This window comes from Pleurodeles waltl, chromosome 3_1 (assembly GCF_031143425.1).
Source record: "Pleurodeles waltl isolate 20211129_DDA chromosome 3_1, aPleWal1.hap1.20221129, whole genome shotgun sequence".
Taxonomy (NCBI): Eukaryota; Metazoa; Chordata; class Amphibia; order Caudata; family Salamandridae; genus Pleurodeles; species Pleurodeles waltl.
The window spans coordinates 105,986,911-106,009,900 of NC_090440.1; positions in this window are offsets into that span (position 1 = coordinate 105,986,911).

Consider the following 22,990-nt stretch of genomic DNA (forward strand, 5'->3'; position numbering starts at 1 on the left):
TGCCTATTGTTCTAGTGATCATGGACACAAGAGAGTACAGACCATTACCAATATTTTCTCTTGGGCAAGCACATGGCTAAGTACAGTGATCAATCATCACATGTTGTTTCATGTTATGGGTGTCATTTGTACCCAACAGTCCACTTTTTTTCAGTGTGTCAGCCCCAACATCAAACAACATGAGGTAATAGATCACTGCACTCGACCATGTGTCTGCTCAAGAGAGTATATTGACATCTGTACCCCACAGGCTACTTGTCTTCCATGTGTCAAGAGTGCTGGTGCATCACTACTGTCTCTCATATGGTGATGGTCATCATACATGTGACATAGCATACATTGCGCTTTGTGTCAAGTCACTGAGCAATACTTTACCTTAATAAGTAGGAAATGATTTGGATAACATCACTGTTGCATTAGTATTTGTGCCTACATGTGTGTATGACAAAATCTCTTAGAAAATAGTTTTATATAACGGGTATACAGTTCATGCGGTACCACAGACAGGAGTGTGTCAACATTGTTTGTTGGGCCACAGATACCCGAACCTGTTACGGGATGCCATTTATCATGAACAATTTCAGAAGCAATGAAGGACATGACAGGTAGACCTAGTGTAACTATTTACGATGTGCATTTTCATGTCATTGAAGTTGAATCATTTGGCTAAGTGCTTTTCACATGTTAATTGGTGAAGGTTAATTGCATCAGGGAGTGACAAGCAGAAATGTTGGAATCATATGTAAGTGTGTACACTCAGTAATCCAATGGAATCAGTATTTTTTATGACAAAAATGTACAGTGATGTGCCTTCCTGTTGAGAATCATGTTATAGGCCCTCTTCAGATAATGGACATTCCCTGAGCCACAACAACATTCAGTGGACTGCACGGAGGTCACATAGAGCTCCCTTCATGCTCCGTGACTGAGAGCCCCATGGAGTAGCAAGCTGGTGGGGCTGAGCGTGCTTATGGACGCACTGATATATAGTTAAACATCGCAGCTGTCCCAACTCTCACCTGCGCACCAAGGAGAGTTGCAGGCTTTGCATCTTATGACCACGGCCGTCGGGCTGAGAAGCGCCGCGCCAGAGGAGGCTGCAGCAGGATGGCATGACAGTGGGGCCAAGCGCACTGGTGTTTCGAGCGGTGTGACTCCCTGTTCTGAGATACGTGGCCAGAGGGCTGAATAACGGTAGAAAGAAAGGAAGGGGAATTCCCCAACATCGGTGGCTGTACTCTGCTTTTCTCTGCCTGGACAGAAGCATGTAAACATAAAAGATAAGTAGTTGGTGCATCGCGAGGCTGGGGGAGCAGGCTGGAGCATTTGTTTTCTGTTTTCTGTGCATGAGGAGCTGGCAAGCAACTCTGGAACTAGCGTGAGGGGGAGGAGGAGGGACAATACAAAACAAAACAACATTATAACAATAATGCTGAACTGAGCTAAAGCTAGCTGTACATTTTTGCCCTAAAAAGTTGGAATTAGTCATATTGTATCACGTTAATGGACTCTACTGTTCAAGACTCATTGGAGGCAGAGCATCAGTATGGGGAGGGGATAAAAAAAGTGCAAAGAGGAAATAGCTCCATTATACCCTGTGTGCGTACTCAGCATGTCCCCTCACTCCAGTCAATGCATGGAGCAGATTAAGTAAATAGGCACTGGATCTTGTCAATTCTGTGAGGTGGAGGGCGACCTACACTCAAATATACTAAAAACGTGTCTCCTTGACTGTGTGGAGTAAATAAGCATCTCTTAACAAGCATAAGGGGGAGAGAAAAAGACTCATATCAGCTGCCAAATGGGTTAAATGGTTTATAGAGATTGAGCAACCTGCTACAGCAGCATTAGGCAGCCTAGCTAGGGTGATCACGGAGCTAAAGGTGCAACGGAGGCGGTCCGTGCTAGAGTGAATGTGGCTTGTTGCTCCCGGTTCTCTTTCAGTGACTCTCTCAATAGCAGCATCATCTGCAGGCATTCTTCGCCGTGCCTCACCTCACTTCACCTCACCCTGCAGGATCTAAGGCACAAATAATTGGAAAAATTCCTAAAGGACTTAAATCAAAGACTTAGACTCCTGCCATGAGAAGGCAAAGACATGGCTCGGGCCAATAAGACCTAGGTGGATCCATAAGAGATTCTGCGGGGATGCAGGACCTATTAGCTACCTCTCCAGTACTTCCAGTAATTCTTGGGTCTAGCACATTGAAGGGTCAAGAACTAGCAGCAACGTGGTCAACGCAAATCGTTGAATCATTTTCTTAGCCCTCCATCTCCATGTTAAGCAATCGGACCAACGAGTCTCAGACAACTTTGGCCAGTCGAGCAGCACCCATTACCCTCCCCCTCACCTTATCGATTAGTGCCCAACAGCTCAAAGATAAACTTGTATATCCTATGTTTTCTACTACTAGCAGTAACCTTAAGGGGGCATCAAAAGAAACTGAAAGAGAAAAAAATTAAAGAGTGAGGGCAAGCAAGAGCAATCTGCAATTTACCTGGGAGTCAACTACTTCCCAAGATGGCATCAAATCTATTATCAGAAGGCACATGTCAGGTAACACCTGACTTGATATCCTATAATGAAAATATACTCCCACAGACTCTCCACCTACCCACATTCCAGCCAGCTCTGTAGGAGGGGTAATTGGTGTCTTTTAACTGGAGGATTTGATGGGTCAGATTTTGGAGGAGCTCTGGGTAATAAAATTATCCCAGGAGGAGGCTTGTAAGGAAACCAAGCATCAGCTTAGCTAATTAAATGACCATTTAACCCATCTCACTACATGGGTATCCCAAGCGGAGCAAAGGGTTTCTGATCTGGAGGATGTTAAAAAGCAACAGGAGTCTGTTACATCCCAGATCCAATCGAATCCAACCCGGGGAACTACAATTTAAGCTTGATGAGATGGAGAACAGATCTCAGCATTGAATCCTCAGGTTCTTAGTGGTCCCTGAAGAGATTGAATCATCTTCATCAGTGTCCAAGGTACTCATCTATAAATGTATCCTTCTAGAAAAAGCCAGAGCTGAAGAAGATCTCTTGATTATGAGGGTGCACAGGGTCCCTTTTATGCGCGCAGCAAACTCAAACTACCCTCGCGCCATATTGGTCAATTTCAGAGACTACAGGATCAAGGAACAAATTCTATCTCAGGCTATAAGAACGAGAAACTTTAATTCTGGGGATAATTTTAGCTTCCTTGTGTTTTCTGATATGTCTATTGTGGCTGTCCACCGGCGTTGCAAATTTGTTGCTCTTATAGATGATTTTAAGTGATTGGGGACCCCAGCTGGAATTGTGCAACTAGCTAAATTCAATAGGGAAAGGGGGAGATATATCCTCCTTCTGATGGGGGGTTTTATTCACTAGGGTGGGGAAAAAGAGCAGATAACTGAAAAAAATATACAGAGAGCTTGGTTGGGGGTTGACTATGACTTCGGTGCATGATGATGTCGTCTGGTAGAGGGGGGTTTGGGAACGAACTAAGTGTTATTTCTTGCAATGTAAACGGTGTCAATAATCATTTAAAGTTTGCTGCTATACTCAACTGGCTTAGGGATTCGCAATAACAGATTTTTCTTTTGCAGGGAACGCATTTAAAATGTCAAAGTAACCAGCCAAAACTCCCTACATTTATCGCACAGGCATACTATGCATCGGCTAATGCCGGGGTTCGAGGGCTGGTCAGATTGGTGTCTCAGGAATTTTCTAGGAAGATGTATCAGATCCATACAGACCTGCAGGCACGATGGGTGGTAATTAGTATTTATATCTTAAATTATCATATCCATTTTGCGTGTTTTTAAGGTTCTATAGAAGATGATCCAAGCCCCCTTCAGGATCTTTACAGGGTGTTGAGTACACTTCCTGGCCTATTCATTATTGGTGGAAACTTTAAAGTTATTCTACATACTCAGATGAACACTTCTCGCAAGAAAAAAAAGCAGAATAAAGCTAGAGTTTCCCAGTGGCTGGGCAAGATTATTTCTGATTAGACCTTAGTAGACCCATGGAGGACTGACCACCCTCAGGATTATGAATTTATTTACTTTTCAAAAAAATATAATGCAGCTTCCAGAATCGACTTCATACTAACTTTGTTTCTTCTTGCCAATCTTTTCTTGGATCACTCAACACCTCAGGTCAATTTTAATTTGCTTAGTGAGATGCGCGCTCATCCACACTGGAGCTTCAACAAATCTCTTTTGGCAGATGAAGGATGGGTACAGATCTTTAAGACCTCGGTTACCGATTTTTTAGAGATCAACAAAGACTCTGCTTCCTCATTTTCCATTTGGGAAGCACTGAAGGCTTACATAGGAGGAGAAACAATATCTTACAAAGCTTATATAGTCAAACTAACTAAGGAAAAGGTAAAAGAGCTCCAATAGGTGCTTAATCAAGCACAAAGAGCCCTCCAGACCTCCCAGGATCCAGAAGGCAGCCACAAGCTTGAGTGTGGCCCAGGCTAAGTTAAGGGATTGCTTTTTATCTCACAAGATATTCTTATTCTCTTCTAACCAATGTCCAGCTGATAAATTAATATCTCGATCCAGTCAACTTACCAATATTGGACGAGTCATCTATGACAAAACCTGTATCACTTATCTCACTTTTTGAAGTTAAGGACTCAATTATGGCCTCTCTGAATTGGAAGACCTGTGTGGAAGATGGCCTCCCAGCTGAAGTCTACAAAACTGTTGTAGGCCAAATAGCTGGGTGTTTAGTTGTCCTGTTCAATAATATTCTTCAGGGGGCAGACATACCAGCATCTTTTACAAGAGCCACAGTGATAAGCTTCCTATCACAGGCCATCACAGAAACCTTATCGCTGGATTAGTTCACTTAATTTTGATTATAAACTTCTAACAAAGATCTTGGTACAAAGAAGGGCCTTAGTAGCCCAAGGCCTAATCCATGAGGATCAGTGTGGTTTTCTGCCGGGTAGGCTGCTAGCGACAAATACTAATTTCCTAATTGATTACTATTCTCATAACAAACTGGGTGCTATTATAATGTTCGATACAGAGAAAGCCTTTTATCTCGTCCAATGGGAAGTGCTTTTTAGGATCTTAGCAAAGTTTAAGTTTCCCAGACAGTTTATCCAGGTACTGCAAAATCTTTATTCTACGGCCCAAGCCCAAATCCTCATTAATACGTGTACAGCAGGAACCTTACAAGTTCATCGAGGCATGCGTCAGGGATGCCGCTTTTCTCTAGTGCTTTCCGCTCTGTTAAATGAGCCTCTAGCCGTGGCACTGCGTCAAGATAATTCTATTCTCCCTCCCGTTCCGCAGGCACCTAAATTGAAACTGTTTGCTGACGATTCTTTATCATGTAGCGGAGACCGCAAATATCGATAGGGCTTTTGCTAAAATAAAGGTATTTTCAGATTTGGGGGATTATAGGATTAACCACTCTACACCGGAAGCTCTGTTGTTTAATACCACAGATAATATTCTTTCTTTAAACATGCTGGCCCAGTTCCATCTTTCACACCCCATTAGATATTTAGGCATTTCAGTATCACATAATTTTTCAGATCTTTTTGGTTTAAACTATATATCTACTTTTAAGAAAGTACAACAGTTATTACAGAAATGGCAAGCTTCAGCTCTATTAATTTTTGGATGCATGACATTTGTCAAACTGATGATCCTTCCTATTTTTCTATTCATCTTCTCTAGTGTGAATATGAAAATCCATCAAAAATCCTTCAAAGATCTTGCTATGATAATTTGTCAGTTTATATGGGCCAACAAAAAACCAAGGGCACAGCTTGACATTTCATCCCTCTCTGTCAAAGTTGGAGGACTATCCCTACCGAACTTTAGGAGGTACTATGAAGCTGTTCCTATGGATTGGGGTACTAGAGCAGTTTCATCCCCTAACCTCAACTTCTATTTGAAGTCTATGCTAGCAAAGCACAGCTGTCAGCTAGCACCATTTCTTAAAATTCCAAGTCAGCCAAACATACTAGATACAAATTCCCTACTTTATTCTATGCCAGGCTCCATTAATTTCTAGAGAAATATCAAGTTCACAGTTTTCATCCAACAATGTTGCTGGTCCACTCAGGGAAAATGGGGCTAAATTTGATTCCATCTCATCTTAATCGATGGATAAACCTCGGGCTTACTATATTTCCTGACTTACTAACTGGTAACCAAATTAAAACCTGGGCACAGTGTCATGGTGGAATACCTATTCAAGACATTTTAAGATTTTCCTATCTTCAGATATTGAATTTTTTGCTCCCACACGTCCCTTTAGTTGATTTATCTTCTCCTCTAATTTCCCAGGCATTTTATGGGAACCAGAAGGGGATAAGCAATTGTTACCGTATCCTAGGCTCTCAGGGAGCATCGCGAGTAGTCCCTCGCTTCCTGATAAAGATCGAAAACACCACCGGGTGCAAAATTGATATGCAATATGGAGGGACATCAATAGTATATCTCATAAGGCAATGAGGGGGGAGATTTCAAGAGAATGGCTTTTTGTTTTCAAATGGATGCTATATTTAATTCCAGCACAAATCAAAAAAAGCATAACCGGCCACTTCAGGTTCTTGTCTGTGATATAATAGTACCCAGGGGGACTGGCTTCATTTGTGCTTTACCTGTCCTAAGCTTATAGAGTTTTCCGACAGAATTTTTCAGTGGATTAGCTCGGAGGTAAGTTCTGTACTTATTCCTGACAACATGGGAGCCCTGTTTGGCACCTCGTGTCACTCTGAGTTAACTATTCTGGGGAAACAGATTTTATTTATCATCACTGATTGCCAAATCTCTGATTCTACAAGCCTGGAAATCACCTATTCCTCCATCATTTAAGGCTTGGGAGACAAAAATGAAAGTGGTACGCATTAAGGAAAAACTGTATGTGCAATGAATAGGTGCAATCAGCAAGTTTAAAGGTATATGGGGACCGACTTCCGAAATATAATTCAGATATGGCACTATGGGACGCTAAAATGTGCTCTCCTAGCTGTCTTCTGTTTTATAATGAGATCAAATATGGTCTTTGTTGATAATTTGGGGGTGAAATAAAAAAAATGTTATTGATATTGTACAGTTGTAAGGGATTCTTGCCGTCTTCTCTTGTTTTTCTTTCTTTTTTTTCTAAGTCTGCTTCAGTTACCCAACATTGTCAATTTTTATTTTATGTTTTGCCTTGTTTAATTATTATGATGTATTTCTGCTCAATTAAATAAATAAATAAATATATATTTTTTTTAAACATCCAATGGACTATTGCCGTATAGTTCTGCACTGTTAGAAGGGTGTTCTCAGCAGTACCAATAAAGCCAAGTGATTTCCCTAGGCCTAGCTGATTTATTGTGCTGTGGATATTTGTAGACACATCTCCCAGAGATTTTGACCAGATTGTCTCCAGTGTACTTTTCTGTGCAAGATGCGTTATCTAGCAAAGCAACATTAGTACAACTTCCATGAGACTATTTAAACAATGGACATATTGTGAAGTTACCATTGGTGAGTTTTTACAGTGTGACATTGGTTTTTCCATGTCACCTTCTTCTGGCTACTATACTTCTTACTGCAACATGGCTGGATTGTTTGCCCATCATTTCACCATGATGTGGTATTGTGTATATGAACATATGCTGATTGCAAAATCTTGTGTGGCATCTGTGAGAGTGAACTTGGCATTGCCATAAGATTTGATGCCAAAAGGTTACTGAGAGGTGTCACAAGAGCCAAACCTTTCAAGATGATAACGTCTCCTATTTGGTCCATGGGTATTGTGATTGGACAACTTCACTCATGAAATTGAAGTTGTCTGTGATTCTGATTTTCCTGTGGGCAATTATTTACTCTTCATTTAGCATGCATGTGGTGTTGCAAATATTGAAGCCACTTTGGATGACATTGTGGCTGGGGGCTTCTGTACATTACGGTAATGTTTTGCAATCAAAGTTGTTATTCAATTGTGTTCAAGCACATGGAATGACCCTATTTGTATTTATCATTTCAGCATCATTACAGGCAAGCGGAGGAGACAGGGCCGACATCAGTGGGAAAGCAGCTGGCCACTGTACCTCCGGTCACAAAACATTAGACACGGAGTGACCGGTAGCCCAGAGGGTGAGGGGACTGCCATGGAGAATACCGGCTCAGCATTGTCTTCTTCTGAGTTGACCTTCAGTTGTGGCGTAACACTCAGGACTTACTCCTATTCCATTCCTGTCTGCCACCCGCAGTTCCATTTCCACCTTCCCAATTGCTTCCCACCCAGTTGGCCGGGCCCTCTCCCCCAAAATAGTAGCCATCCATTTGTGCCAGACACCTGAAACCCTGCCCATATTACCCCTGCAACTCTGAGTGGGGATGCTATTGACCTCCTGAGGAACCTCTCTGTGGGTTAGACTGCCATTCTGAATGCCAACCAGGTGCAGGGCAGCCAGCTCACACAGATGATTGCATAATTGGAAGGCATTCACAGTGCTATGTCTGACCTGCAGAGATCTTTTCAGACTCTTGCCTCCTCCCTCACAGCAGCCTTCCACCCCCTACAATCCTTCCCCACCACCTTCCTCTTCCCCATCCAATTTCCCTATTCCAATTCATGTCCCATGCACACACTCACACAAATGCATGCACACACCTTGACAGCCACAAGCAGCATATGTACACAAAAGCACCACAAGACACGCAAGCACTCGACGCTCACCCCACTCACACCCACAGATACAAACACCATACCCCCAGACACCACAACCAAAGACCTGCACACCACCCACACCATACCCCTAAACACCATCTCAGCACCCACAGACACAGCTACCACTCACCCCATACCTCCAGATACCACCACAATACTCATAGGCACATCCACCACTCACACTATACTACCAGACACCACTGCACCACCCACAGACATAGCCACTACTCACACCATACCCCAGATACCACCCCAACCCCCACAGACACAGTCACCACTCACACCATATTACCAGACACCACTGCATCACCCACAGACATAGCCACCACTCATCTTATACCCCCAGACAACACCTCAACACCCACAAACACAGCCACCACTCACACCAAACCTCCAGACATGACCCTAACACCCACAGCCACCACTCACACCATACCCCCAGACACCACCCACACAGATGCATCCACCACTCTACCTTACCTATTACACCCAGATCACAGCCCACCAAGAGATGCAGATGCCCACATTCACACACGCAATAGACACCAACAAAACAGAAACATACTTCAGACACACACCAGCACCAACAACCACACCCACACCTGACACAAGCACTTCCTTAACCTCCAACCCCTTAACCCTCCTAAACACACTACCCATTTTCCCCAAGAAAGTTTCATGTTTGCCCCTGCTCTTACCCATGTGAAATGCCCCCAAAGCAAAAAAGACTCTGCCCACACACCAACCCATCCCTTCACCATTCAAGTCCTCCCCTGTGACACCTGCCCCCCAAAACCAGCCATATCTCTAGCAAACCCAAAAAAGAGTGCACTCCTCCCAAAGTGAAGCCCACTCCTCCCAAGACCAAATCCACACATCTGAAACCCGACCCCACCCCACCCAAGGATGATCATTAAAGTACCTAGAATGTCCACTAGATGGCCTTACAATGGAGATTCCTGTGGCTGTGATCTGTGAGCAAGTTGTAGGGCACAGCCGTGTGCTCAGCACATTTGGTACAAGGATTGGCCAGTAACGTTTTCTCCATTTTTGAAGTGTCGAAAATAAACATAATCTGGTTGTTTTTCCACACAATGGTCCTGCCATTACTTTTCTACCTTTGTGTTGTTCACAAATAATTTGTGATGCATGACTATAGTTGTGTTTGTTTCACACTGATCAATAATCCATTTGATGTGGTTGATAAGATCTGACTTTGGAACCAGTGCTGGAGTCACATAGGACAAGGGGAAATGTTTGATGGATGGATGTGTGGGATGTAATCCAATTAGGGTGGCATTGCATGGTGTTTCATATGGTAGGTATTTAGGGCCTCATTCTGACCCTGGCGGTCTATGACCGCCAGGGTGGAGGCCGGCGAAGCACCGCCAACAGGCTGGCGGTGCTTCAGTTAGTATTCCGCCGCGGTCGCCCAGCCGGGTCTGGCAGTTTTCCACCGGATTTCCCCCGGCTGGGGGAATCCTCCATGGGGATTCCGACCCCCTTCCCGCCAGCCTGTTTCTGGCGGTTTTCACCGCCAGAAACAGGATGGCAGGAACGGGTGTCGTGGGGCCCCTGGGGGCCCCTGCACTGCCCATGCCACAGGGGCCTGTGGCATGGGCAGTGCAGGGGCCCCCTAACAGGGCCTCATACAGATTTTCACTGTCTGCTTAGCAGACAGTGAAAATCGCGACGGGTGCAACTGCTCCCGTCGCACCCCTGCAACTCCGCCGGCTCCATTCGGAGCCGGCTTCCTCGTTGCAGGGTCTTTCCCGCTGGGCCGGCGGGCGCTCTTTTGGCGGTCGCCCGCCAGCCCAGCGGGAAAGCCAGAATGGCATCCGTGGTCTTCTGACCGTGGAGCGGCCATTTGGCAGTTCCCGTTTGGCTGGCGGCGCCCGCCGCCAGCCAAACTTGGAATAAGGCCCTTAATCTTGGCTTGGTCAATGTCAACATCTAGTGGGTTACATTCCTCCCTCTGATGTAGACTGAACATTCATATCATGTGTGCAATTTTGAGGTTTGTCTGGCCACACATTGAGGGTGTTCAATTGTGCTACCTTTCCATACATTTGAATGGACACGTCCATTTTAATGTGTGTACCTTACTCTTTCTTTATCTAAATGTGTGACCCATGCTGTTACTGGTGCTTTTACTTTCTAGACTTGCACTTACACATTTGCCCCATAGGCATGAAAAGAATATACTATTGATTGTCCCTGATATTCATCAAGCCATGGTTCCTGTGCAAATAGTGGTTTTGAGGCATATGCAAAGGGAAATGTGTCACAGGGCAGCAGCTTACCTGGGGTCGCACTGATGCCACCATACCTATTCTGCAGGGATTATTTACATTGTGAGTTTTGGATGTTTGTCACACAAATTATTCTGCATCCCATTTACTTTAAATACTCTTGCAATCTGAGAGATATGTGTGAGTCAATTAAAATGATTTTGCAGGGAAGGTGTGTATGGGGTCTTTACGACCCTGTTGGTCGGGGTAACAGGCTGGCGGTGCATACCGCCACTATTATGACATTGGCAGTTTGGCCAAAGCCGAACCGCCAAGTTAACACACCGACCACCACAGCGGTACTGACTGCCGGGCTGGAGACTACAGTCTCCAGACCTGCGGCCGTCACTAGGCCCCGCAGTGGAAATTTGACCCTGCCCACCGCCCTGGTTTCCGTTGTTTCTGTATCGCCACGAAAACCATGGCGGTAGGCACTATCAGTGCCAGGGAAGGAGGTCTCCTCCGCCCCTTCCCCTCCTGCCCCCGACATATACCCATATACATGCACATACATACACACCCATACACACATACACACATTCACCCACGCATGCATACACGCTCACAGCAACACTCATGAACATACATCCAGGCACACACGTAATCACATGACACAACATGCACATACACACACACCCATCCATGGACACACACATTAAAAACACATGCACGCATTCAAACACAGTCACATACACACCCTCACAACACCCTCGACCCCCCACTCCTGTCAGAGAACCCGACTTACCTGCTTGCAGAGGGTCCTCCGGCAGGAGACGGGACGCAGCGCTTCTGCCAGCAGCAGCATCCGCCAGCAAAACACCGCCAGGCCGTATCATGGGACATGAAACGGTCAGCAGCATTCTGCTGGTGTGGCACTACTGCTGGCAGCAGCGCCACCCTACTGCAGTCTGCCGCCATGACCGTAGCCAGAATTCCGCCAGCCTTCTGGTGGAATTCCAGCTATGATCATAATTTGGTGGATGGTCAGTAGCCACGACGGCGGTATGTTGGCAGCCGTCGTTGTGGCGGTAGGCGGCATTTGCCACCAGTCTTATAATGAAGGCCTATATGTTTTGTCACGACAGGCCAAGGCATGTGAACAATGTGAGGGTGTCACTTCAATTGTTTGGTGTGATATTGATGAGGATTTGCTGTTGTGTGACAGAATGTTATGGACACATCACTATCCCTGAAACGGGGATCTGCACACATATCAAGTTTTGTACAGTGTGGTGGTGCATTATCAGTGACCTGGCCAAAGGGGGCGTCATGAGAATGTGATTGGATCATATGTTGCGTACAACTCCAAACTAGGGCATACAAAATATATTTTGGCAACAGAGCACAGCCCATATACCAGGTCAATGGTTGCCTGCTGATTTGCTGTTGAAGTTTGAGGAAACAGGTAAGTATTTGGTTTACCATCTGTTGCATCCACGACGGCACTGATTTTGTGCACCATCGAGCAGCACAAGCAGCGGCAGAACATGTAGGATTGGCTCCATGGCGGCACAGAATGTGTGACACTGTCTACAGGTGAGTTTCTGCCTTATATCCCTCCTTTTCCGCCAGCTCAGATGTGGTGGGTGGACCACCACAGTCACATTAGCGGAAAGCAACATCATATTTGGGCCATCGGGAACAGTGGTGGTCCGCTCTCCGACAGGCGCACTGGTCTTTTTTGCCACCGTCTAGTGTTTCTGGGCATGTTGGTGGAACCACAGCAGTCTTTCGTCTATGCAACTGCATGTATCGTAATATGGCAGTTGGACTGCAGCCATCACCATGGCAGTCCCCAGACCGCCAAACTCCTAGTCAGGCCCAGAGAATAGATTCATGCAAGTCGCACTTAGGTTGCCACACAGCACACTACTTATCCTGCTGTGTTTTGATTTGGGATTAAAAAACATATCACATGTAGCAGCCCTTAAACCACTGATTTAATGGCTAAGGGTATGGATAAGTAAAGCCCAGATTCCCAAACACCAAGCACTCTTAGAGGTGAGAGGTCTGAACAATTCTGGCTTGTTATCCTGGTTGAGACATATGAAGAATTGGATGTACAAACTAGGGGTACATCTAGCTTGGGAAAATCCCGAGTGGACCAACAAAGAAATGAAAGCTCAACTAAAGTCAAGATATTGGAGGTATATTGAAGAGAGCTGGCAGACTAAGGGGCTGATTATGAGTTTTGCGGTCCCGTGACTGCCATGTTGATGGTGGCAGTCTGAGCACCAAAAGTTTAGCGGAGCGGACCGCCGCATTATGAGTTTGGCGGGTGAGGAGATAGAAGACTGTTAGAGGTACATCACCACCGCCAGACAGCACAGACCGCTGCCGTCTCCTGGAGGCACGAACAGGCCGGCGGAGACCATGTTCCTGCCAGACTCATTACGTGGTTGCACACCACCATTGTGACTGCTGCGGTCCAGCCACCATGGACTAGTAGGCGGAAACAAGCAGTATAAAGGGAGACACTCTTTTTTTTTTTCTTTTTTATTCAGCAGGTAATACTTGCATTACATATATTCATCCAACTTACATCATTGCCTTATACATTGATGCTAAACATATTTACTTATAACATACAATTTTTTAAAAATTTAAAAACTAAACCTCTTAAATCTACACCCTCAGCTGCCCCTCCCCTCCACCTGATCTACAGCCAAGTTAATCATTTTAGCCCATATCCCTTGATATCTTTGCATGGCTCTATCCGGTGGGCATACAATTTTATTTTAAACCTAGTGGACTCCATTTTCGCCTCCCATAGTGCGTATGTCAGGGGACTGGTGATTTCCATGCCTGAAGAATAAGTGATAAGGTTATAACATTACCCGCGATTACCATTTGTCTGGATGAAATAGGAAGATTTGAAATTTGCGTAATGCCCCAAAGAGCTACCAATGGGCTAGGGGCGATCTCATGGCCTATCCAGGAACTCAGCCTCTGAAAGATCTGCTCCCAGTACTTTTCCAGAAATGTGCAGGAAAAGCACATATGTATCCAATCCCCCTGAGATATTTGACAACGTGGACAGGAGCCTGATGTCTCTGGATGCATTTCTCTTATCATAGCGGGGGTATAGTACAACAACCACTTAGAAAATAGGGCAATCCTTTTAAAGTTGACCTCTCTAAGTGCTTCACATGCCACCTTGTTGTGTTTTCTCGAATGTTGTATCTCTATCTTACATCCTGTCATATTAGCTATTCGCACCAAAAGTTGTGAGATTGCCTTGGTTGACCCTGCACCCTGAAGTAGTTTATACTATTTACAGATACCTAATTGATTATTGTAAAAGGCCTGAGCAATGGGTTTATGAGCGCCGTACAATGGTTGTCGCACTGAATGTAAGGAGTGCTGGATTTCGCAATATGAAAATTTACATTTTTCTGGAATATCACTTGCACCCATTACACACTGTGCCCATGTTTTAAAGTGATCCACTAAGTAAAAATCTTCTAAAGTCATAAAGCCCAGCGCTTTCCATTGCTGTACATTGCCTTGACTTAATTCTACTCCTAAAAAACAGATGTCCCTTACTCGTAGCAATTAATGTGCCTTATCAATTTAGTACTTGACCTTTATCTGTGATATAGCTAATTTAATCACAACCGGTAATTTATACCTAACCCTTTTTGGTAGACAAGGGAATTTCAAAACCTATGAAAGATGAATATTGATTTCTAGCATCATCTGATTGAGATAGAAATTGAATTTTGGCTTTTGCGCTACTCTTGACGCCCAATCTAATACAGCTGATTCATAATAAACTGCCATATTGGGAAGAGCTAATCCCCCACCTTCCACTGGCAAAGATAGCTTTGCCACCTGGAGCCGGGGCTTCTTATGATTCCAAATGAATTGTCTGATTAATACGTCTAGCTTATCAAAAAATTGTTTGGGACTCGCAAAATTACACTAGCAGTCTCCTGCCACTTAAGAAATAATCCTTGAATTTGTTTGAGAACATTCATGTGATTCAGCTGGTACAAATCTGCCGAGCTTGCAGATACGTATATATCGAGATATCTAATGGGGTGAGAAGCTGAGGATACAACATGAATACCTTGCAGCAGGACCGGTGTCTTTGCATTATACAGCAAAGCCTCTGATTTAGATTGGTTAATTTTATACCCCCCTAGCTCAGAAAAGGCCCTAATCTTTGCAAACGTTCTATCGATATTGTGTTGATCCGCACGAAGATACAAGATCATGTCGTCCGCAAATAGCATCGCTTTGGGAGCTAGAGGTAATGCGGCCTGAATATTTAAATCTTGTCAAATTGCTGCAGCTAAAGGCTCAATAAAGAGTGCAAACAAAACTAGAGAGAGAGGACAGCCCTGTTGGGTGCCTTGTGTGATTTGTACTGACCTTACTGTTTGAGCATTGGCTGAAATTTTGGCTTGAGCCCCTGTATACAGTGTCGGTATTATCTGAATGAACTTCCCGGGAAGCCAAACTTTGCAAGCACCAAGAATAACACTTGCCATTGTACTAGATCAAATGCCTTTTCGGCGTTGAGCATTATAATTGCCGCCGGATGGAAACTATGGGGGTCATTCTGACCCTGGCGGTAAAATCCGCCAGGGCCAACGACCGCGGGAGCACCGCCAACAGGCTGGCGGTGCTCCCATGGGCATTCTGACCGCGGCGGTACAGCCGCGGTCAGAAACGGAAAACCGGCAGTGTACCGCCGGTTTCCCGCTGCCCTGGGGAATCCTCCATGGCGGCGCAGCTTGCTGCGCCGCCATCAGGATTCCGACCCCCATACCGCCATCCTGTTCCTGGCGGTTTTGGCCGCCAGGAACAGGATGGCGGTAAGGGGTGTCATGGGGCCCCTGGGGGCCACTGCAGTGCCCATGCCAATGGCATGGGCACTGCAGGGGCCCCCGTAACAGGGCCCCACAAAGATTTTCAGTGTCTGCCATGCAGACACTGAAAATCGCGACGGGTGCAACTGCACCCGTCGCACCCCTTCCACTCCGCCGGCTCCATTCGGAGCCGGCATCCTCATGGAAGGGTGTTTCCCGCTGGGCTGGTGGGCGGCCTTCTGGCGGTCGCCCGCCAGCCCAGCGGGAAACCCAGAATACCCGTGGCGGTCTTTTGACGCGCAGCGGTATTCTGGCGGTTCCAGCCAGTCCGGCGGCTTCCGCCGCCGGCCGGGGTCAGAATGACCCCCTATGCGATAGATAATTTAGTGCCTGTACCAAAAAATTGGCATTGGTGGACAAAAGCCTACCAAGCAGAAATCCGCACTGGTCCTCATGTACCAGTACTTGCGCCACCTGAGCTACGAGAGCTGCCAGAATCTTAGTAAAAAGTTTATAATCCTGATTTAACAAGCTAATTGGACGATATGAGCCAGGATATTCCGGTGGTTTATCTTTTTTGATAAAGCTGACCACTATTGCTCTTGAAAATTCTGAGGGGAAGTCTGATCTTCTAGTATTGCATTTAATAAATCTTTTAATATATCAGCAATTTGATCTTCCAGAATTTTATACATTTCTGCCGCAAGGCCGTCTTCACCTAAAGCTTTACCATTGGGAGCATCCCTTAGTGCTTTAATAACTTCTTGAAAAGTAATAGGGGATAATAATAAATTCTGTGCCACCACGTCTAGCCTTGGTAAAATTACTGTATCTAAATATTGTTTAATTTTCTAATTATTTGCTTGTAATTTCTCTGTATATAGCTTACAGTAGTGTGAGAAAAATACTTTTTCGATCTCTTTAGGGTGTGTGACCATCCTGCCCTCATCAAAGATAGCTTTTATTAAATTAACACTGGCATGCTTTTTAATTGACCAGGCAGGAAATCTGCCTGCATGTTCACTTTCTTCATATTGACGTTGGTAACTAGTATGTCTATTTAGTATTTCCTTTGAAAGAAAAAAATCTCTTAGTTTAGCCTGGGCCCTTGCCAGCCCTTGTACCGTCTCTGGACTAAAAAATAGTTGCTTTCTTTTCAGTGCCTGTTCTAGCTCATTTTGCAGTATAGTATTTTTTTCACGGGCTGCTTTACCTAGGTGTGCCTTAAAGGAGATTGCCTCCCCCCGTACGAAGGCTTTGGTAGCCCACCCAGATAGGAAAAATAGGGGTGGACCCCTTATTTATCTTCAAGAAATCAGTTACTAGCACTTTGAGGTTGGCTACCCAGTCTTCTTCTGCCAAAAGAGATCTATCCAGGCGCCATTGTGAACGGTGATACTGATTGCCCGGGTCCTTGAAGTCATCAAGATCGACCCAAGGAACGGAGTGGTCTGAAAAAGAATTTGCAAATATTCCTGTTCAGTGCCATTTTAATGTAAATGAGACTAGAATATAATCAATTCTTGATGCCATAATATACCTTTTGGAATAACAGGTGAACTCTTTAAAGTGAAGGTGGTCGGCTCGCCACACATCTACTAAGACTAGCTCTTGTATCAGTTTTGCAAGCAGTTGAGAAGTTTTTGGTTGATTATATGCTTTATTTTTCTGTGATATGTCCCACAGAGTATTTGGTATAACATTAAAGTCCCCTCCTAATATAAGATACCCTTGAAGAAGGGAAAGATGCGTATATAGTGTCTGCATTGGCTTTGTATGATCCTCTATCGGACCATAATAGATTACAAAGTGGACCTATTTACCTGCCGTTATTGTAGAGACTATTATCCATCTCGCCTGTGGGTCTCAGACAATGCTATTTATTCTCCCTACAAATTTCCTGGAGAGCAGAACTGCCACACCCAGTACTGCAGCATCCGCTGAAGCATAAAAGGAATTAGCACTATATGGCGGAAGTCTAGGTAACTTGGCGTTAACCTTTAGAAGTGTTTCCTGTAGAAGGACCACTTGAACCTGTGCAGATTCCAGCCAGCTAAGCGCAGCTCGAAGTTTTGCGTATTAGCCCCATTCAGATTACAGGAGGCTACTCTTAATTTAAATCCCATCCTTACGCTGATCCTTGTTGCCATACCCCAGTGTTTAACTAAATTTTTGTATTGTGTTTCTCTTCAAGCAAATAATTAAGTTGGTTGATTACCACCCGCATTTTTTGTTACGACTCCCTTATAGACCCCCACCCCCTGTGGATCCCCCCTACTTGCCCCTCCACCCTGTGGAACCCCCCCTCTTTCCTCTCCCCCTTGTACTCAACGAGGCCCTTCTCCATATTGGCCTCTCCCTCCCTTGTGCCCCCCCTTAGTACCCCCCATGGCATGACCCTCACCCCAATAACCCACAATTGAGTGCACTGACTTGGCACTCCGGGAGCCTGACTCCCAAGGATGCGCATTCCGGCGGATGAAAGAGAAAAATTGCAAAGAAAGAAAAAAAAGAAAAAAGAACCCCTTTAGAAAAACACCTTATAGAACCCCTGTTTTCCCCACCTACTCCGACCTACTCCCCACCCTCCGCATGACTTATTTCCTTGCCCTCTGTGGGTAAATGACATTTTGAATATCATTTTAAAGAGCTTAAAAAGTTTTTGGCATCCTGAATGCGTTGGAGGTTTTGCATTTTGCCATTACTCAAAACTTTCAGCTTCGCTAATTGAATGATCCCTGCCGGAGCCCCAAGCTTTTTGAAGTCATTTATCAATCCCACAAATTCATGACGCCGTTTGGCCGCTGAGGCCGACATGTCTGAGAACACACGGAAGCTGAATAGATCTGCCGACTTGAAGCTCCTCTTTTTGATTGCCTGCAAGAGGATTTGCTCTTTGATCCTGGAATCCCCAAAGTTAACTAAAATAGTACAAGGGTATTTTGGGTTTGTAGGGTGCGCAAAAGGTACCCTATGTGCTCCCTATGTGCTCTTATTATAGAAAAATCTAAATCCGTCTTGGCTGTCTCTGGGAGAATAGAATTGCGTATGAGATCTGAAACTATCTTGGTGACTGATGATGATGCCTTCAAATCCTCTGGGGTCCCTATGAATCTAACATTCGAGCGTCGTGATCTGTTTCCTAAATCCTCTAGCTTTATCTGAAGCTCTCCAGTTCTGATTGAATCCGTGGTATGGTCGACCCAGATTGATTTCCCAAATCCTCCAAGTCCGATACGTGCTGTTCGACCTGGGATAGCCTTGAGGATAAGTGAGTCAAATGGGTATTTAGCTGACTAAGCTGATCCTTAGTCTCATTGTGAGCCTCCTCCTGAGATAGCTTGATTGCCCGCAGCTCTACTAAAATCTGTCCCATCCACTGAGCTTGTGCGAGGAGGTTTAAATGTTGTAGTGCAGCTCAAACTAGAAGTGCCGGGAATTAGATCTTTAGCAGCTCCAGCCATTGGAAATACAAGATCAGATACCGAGCCATAGTTGTCTATCATAGTGCTGGCAGGAGTTGTGGCTACAGGAGTGGTCGACATGCCCCTTTCGTCTCCTGGAAAAATTGAAGGTTTCCCAGAGCCTTTATCATTGTCCTTTGTTACTGTCTTGGGATTGGCATGGTTGCTGCTAAATGCAAACAAAGGATATATAGGCCCTCATTCTGACCTTGGCGGTCGGCGGAGAGGCGGCGGTCGGACCGCGAACAGACCGGCGGTATTAAAAATGGCATTCTGACCGCGGCGGTCACCGCCGCGACCGACCGCCACTTCCCCACTCCGACAGCCACGGCGGTCATGACCGACGGGCTGGAGTCTGCGCACTCCGGTCCGGCGGTCGACCCAAGACCGCCAACGGTATCATGACCCTGCTTACCGCCGCGGTTTCTGGCGTTCGGGAACCGCCATGCGAACCATGGCGGTAGGCACTATCGGGGCCAGGGAATTCCTTCCCTGGCACTGATAGGGGTCTCCCCCACCCCCCACTGCCCCCCCGAGTCCTCCCCCCACACCCTCCACCCCCCTGCCACCCCCCAGAGGTGGTACGAACCCCCTCCCCACCCCCACCCCGACATGCACATACACGCACCCCGACATGCACACACCCCCAACATGCACATATACACACCCCCTACACACACACATACACAACGGGGACACATACCCGCACACATACATGCCGACATGCGCACCCGCCAAACTACACACATTGCCCATAGGCACAGCAGCACTCCCCGCCCGCATGCACGCACTCACACACCCCCTCTACACACTCACACGCACACCCCCATGCACGCACACATCACACAACACCCCCCCACCCCCTCCCCTCACGGACGATCAACTTACCTTGTGCGTTGGTCCTCCGGGAGGCGACGGGAGCCATAGGGACGTGACTGCCAACAGAAGACCGCCAACAGAAGACCGCCACACAGAAATGTGGGTCGTAATTCTGGGGGCGGTGTTCTGCTGGCGTGGCGGTGGAGGTTGACCAGTCTCCACTTTCCCGCCGACCGCCAGTGTGGCTGCTGGCGGTATTCTGGCGGAACGCTCCCAGCGGTCGGAATACGCACAGCGGCATACCGCCGCGGTCGGCGGTCTTTACCGCGGCGGTAACTCGGCGGTCTTGCGAAAAGACCGCCAAGGTCAGAATGAGGGCCATAATCCTCTCTTTGTGTTGCGAACTGCCTTCCATGGGTATATGAGATATGTTGTCATAAGCGATAAGACTGCCTGAAGACATGATTATATTTGTTATGGGGGAATGGGTTGACCTTTCTGTTGTTAATGCTGCGTGATCTGGAGATTGGGAACAAGCTTCTACCGGGTTGGTTGTCTGGGGTTCAGCGAAGATTGGTTGGAGGAGAGATATATGCTGTGAGATATCCTGTTCCGATGAGAAATCTCTCTGTATCTCTCCTGAAGATCTTTGCCCGAAACCTGACCTTGGTCTACTTGAAGCCGGCGACAAAATCTTCGTTTTGAACCCTTCACATTTTCTCCCATCATTCGTGTCCTACCTGTTACTTTGCGGGTTATACGCTGCATTATATGTGTAGGCTAATGTCTACTTCTAATCAACCACGGGAAAACGTAGAAATAGATCCTCTTTTTTTTCTTTTTTTTTCTTCCCTTCCCTTCTCTCTCTTCGTTTTCTCTATTACTTCCTTTCTCTCCTCTTTTTTCTTTCTCTTCCTCCGTTCTTCCTTTTTTCTTTTTCTTTCCCTCTTCCCCCTTGCTTTCTTTCTTCCTTCCCTCTCTTTGTTATCTCTTCTTCTTCCTTCTTGTTTTTCAGGCTTCATACTGTTCTTCCCTTTTTCTTACACTTTCCCCCTCTCCTCCTTTGATCCCAAATAAGGTTAAGAACATTGGCAATATCGAACTATAAGACTTATGTAGCCCCCATTTTTATTTAACTTCACTTATCTTCCTTTTTGGTTGAAAAATACCTGCATAGACCCTGGTGTATACCATAGTAAATCGGTATCTTCTGCTTTCTTCTGAATCTTGCTGGCGCTTCTCCAGTACTCCTGGGAACTTGCTCCTGCCACCGTTTCTGCAGCTCTCCTCGTAATTGAGCTAGCCTGGAAGCACTGAAATATTAAAGCCGCAGGTCTGCTTGTATCGTTGTGCTGTTTGGCTCTGTCTAATGCCACCGCGGGGAATAGAGAGCCTACAGCTACTGCTTCTTCCCGGCTCCCTGCTGCAGCTAGGCTCTAACTGAGGCAGATACTTCCCATCGCTCCTGTGACGGGATGGGCATAGGGAAGCAAGCGCTATGCTTCCACTGCCTCGTGGAGCCGCATATTACTGCTATCGCCACTCTGACTGCCCAACTGCTTTTCAATAATCCAGCCCTCCGGTGAGAATTAAATCGTCCAGTCTTTGTTGCTGTCCTTTGCCGGCATACAATACAGGAATGCTGCCACTCGCTTTAGTTGGGTTTTCGGAAAGTCATTTGGCCGTTCCGCTTTCCACCGCCATCCGGCCAACCCTTCAGGCTCCTAGTCACAGAGCATGACAGGAGCTCACGTGACCCCCACCCCTGAGCCAAGTTTATAAAGGAAGACACTCACCTGCACACAGCAGTTCACGTCCGGGGCGGCCATGGAGCCATTCCTGAACATCATGCCGCTGCTCCTGCTCACTGAAAGACAACAAATCCAATGCCAATGTGAACAATACAAAACGTAAGTACTATCACCTACCCGTATTAATAACATGGTTGTACAACTACAAAACACATTATAGGGGGGAGCGCCAAGGGCAGCAGCTACACCTATCATACCAGACACACACACTCACATACTGCAACACAGACACCAACACATTCACAACATGCGCACATTAGCCAGCACACACAAACACTGCATGACAATACCACACATACACGCAAGGCTACACAACACAGGATTAGGAACACTGAAGGCCAATAGACACACATACAGCAACAACAACAAAACTACTGCACATATGCAAATACATTCCACAATCTCACACCCAATACTGGCCAGGGACTGCCCACACATACAACACACAAATACATCCATCTGCCATGGCACATACACAAAACCACCAACAAACAACACTGCAATTGACACATATCACACACAGTCACAGCACAATGGACCAACGATGCCATGCCCAATGCACACAGACAAAAGACACAAAGCACACTTCTACAACAACACCTGCACAGCTGTGATAGGAGCAGCAGGACCATACTTGGAAGTAGACTGCTTTGGGACAAGGCTCCAAAAAACATCCACCGAGCAGTTGACCACAATTGATCATGAGGGACAATGATTACCAATATCAATTATCATGCACAGGCATACCAGGAGGGGAGGACAAAGCAACAAAGCACACACAACTCACACTTCATGGGACATACCCCTACACTAACCAGCTGTGAGGGACACACATCTAAATGGACATATGTGCACTCAAATGCCAAGCAAACTAACACAACTCAACATACTCCAGGTCTGCACTGACAAAACACACACACTCACACCACATGTAGACAATCGCCATATCAGGGGACATGTCAGACACAATACATGACCACATTACAGCACACAAAAAGAAAGAAACACATACCACTACAATCACAACACTATGCCATGACACTAAGATTCAATCTACATACACATACCCATCACACACACCCTACCCTTGGGGAACACCAGC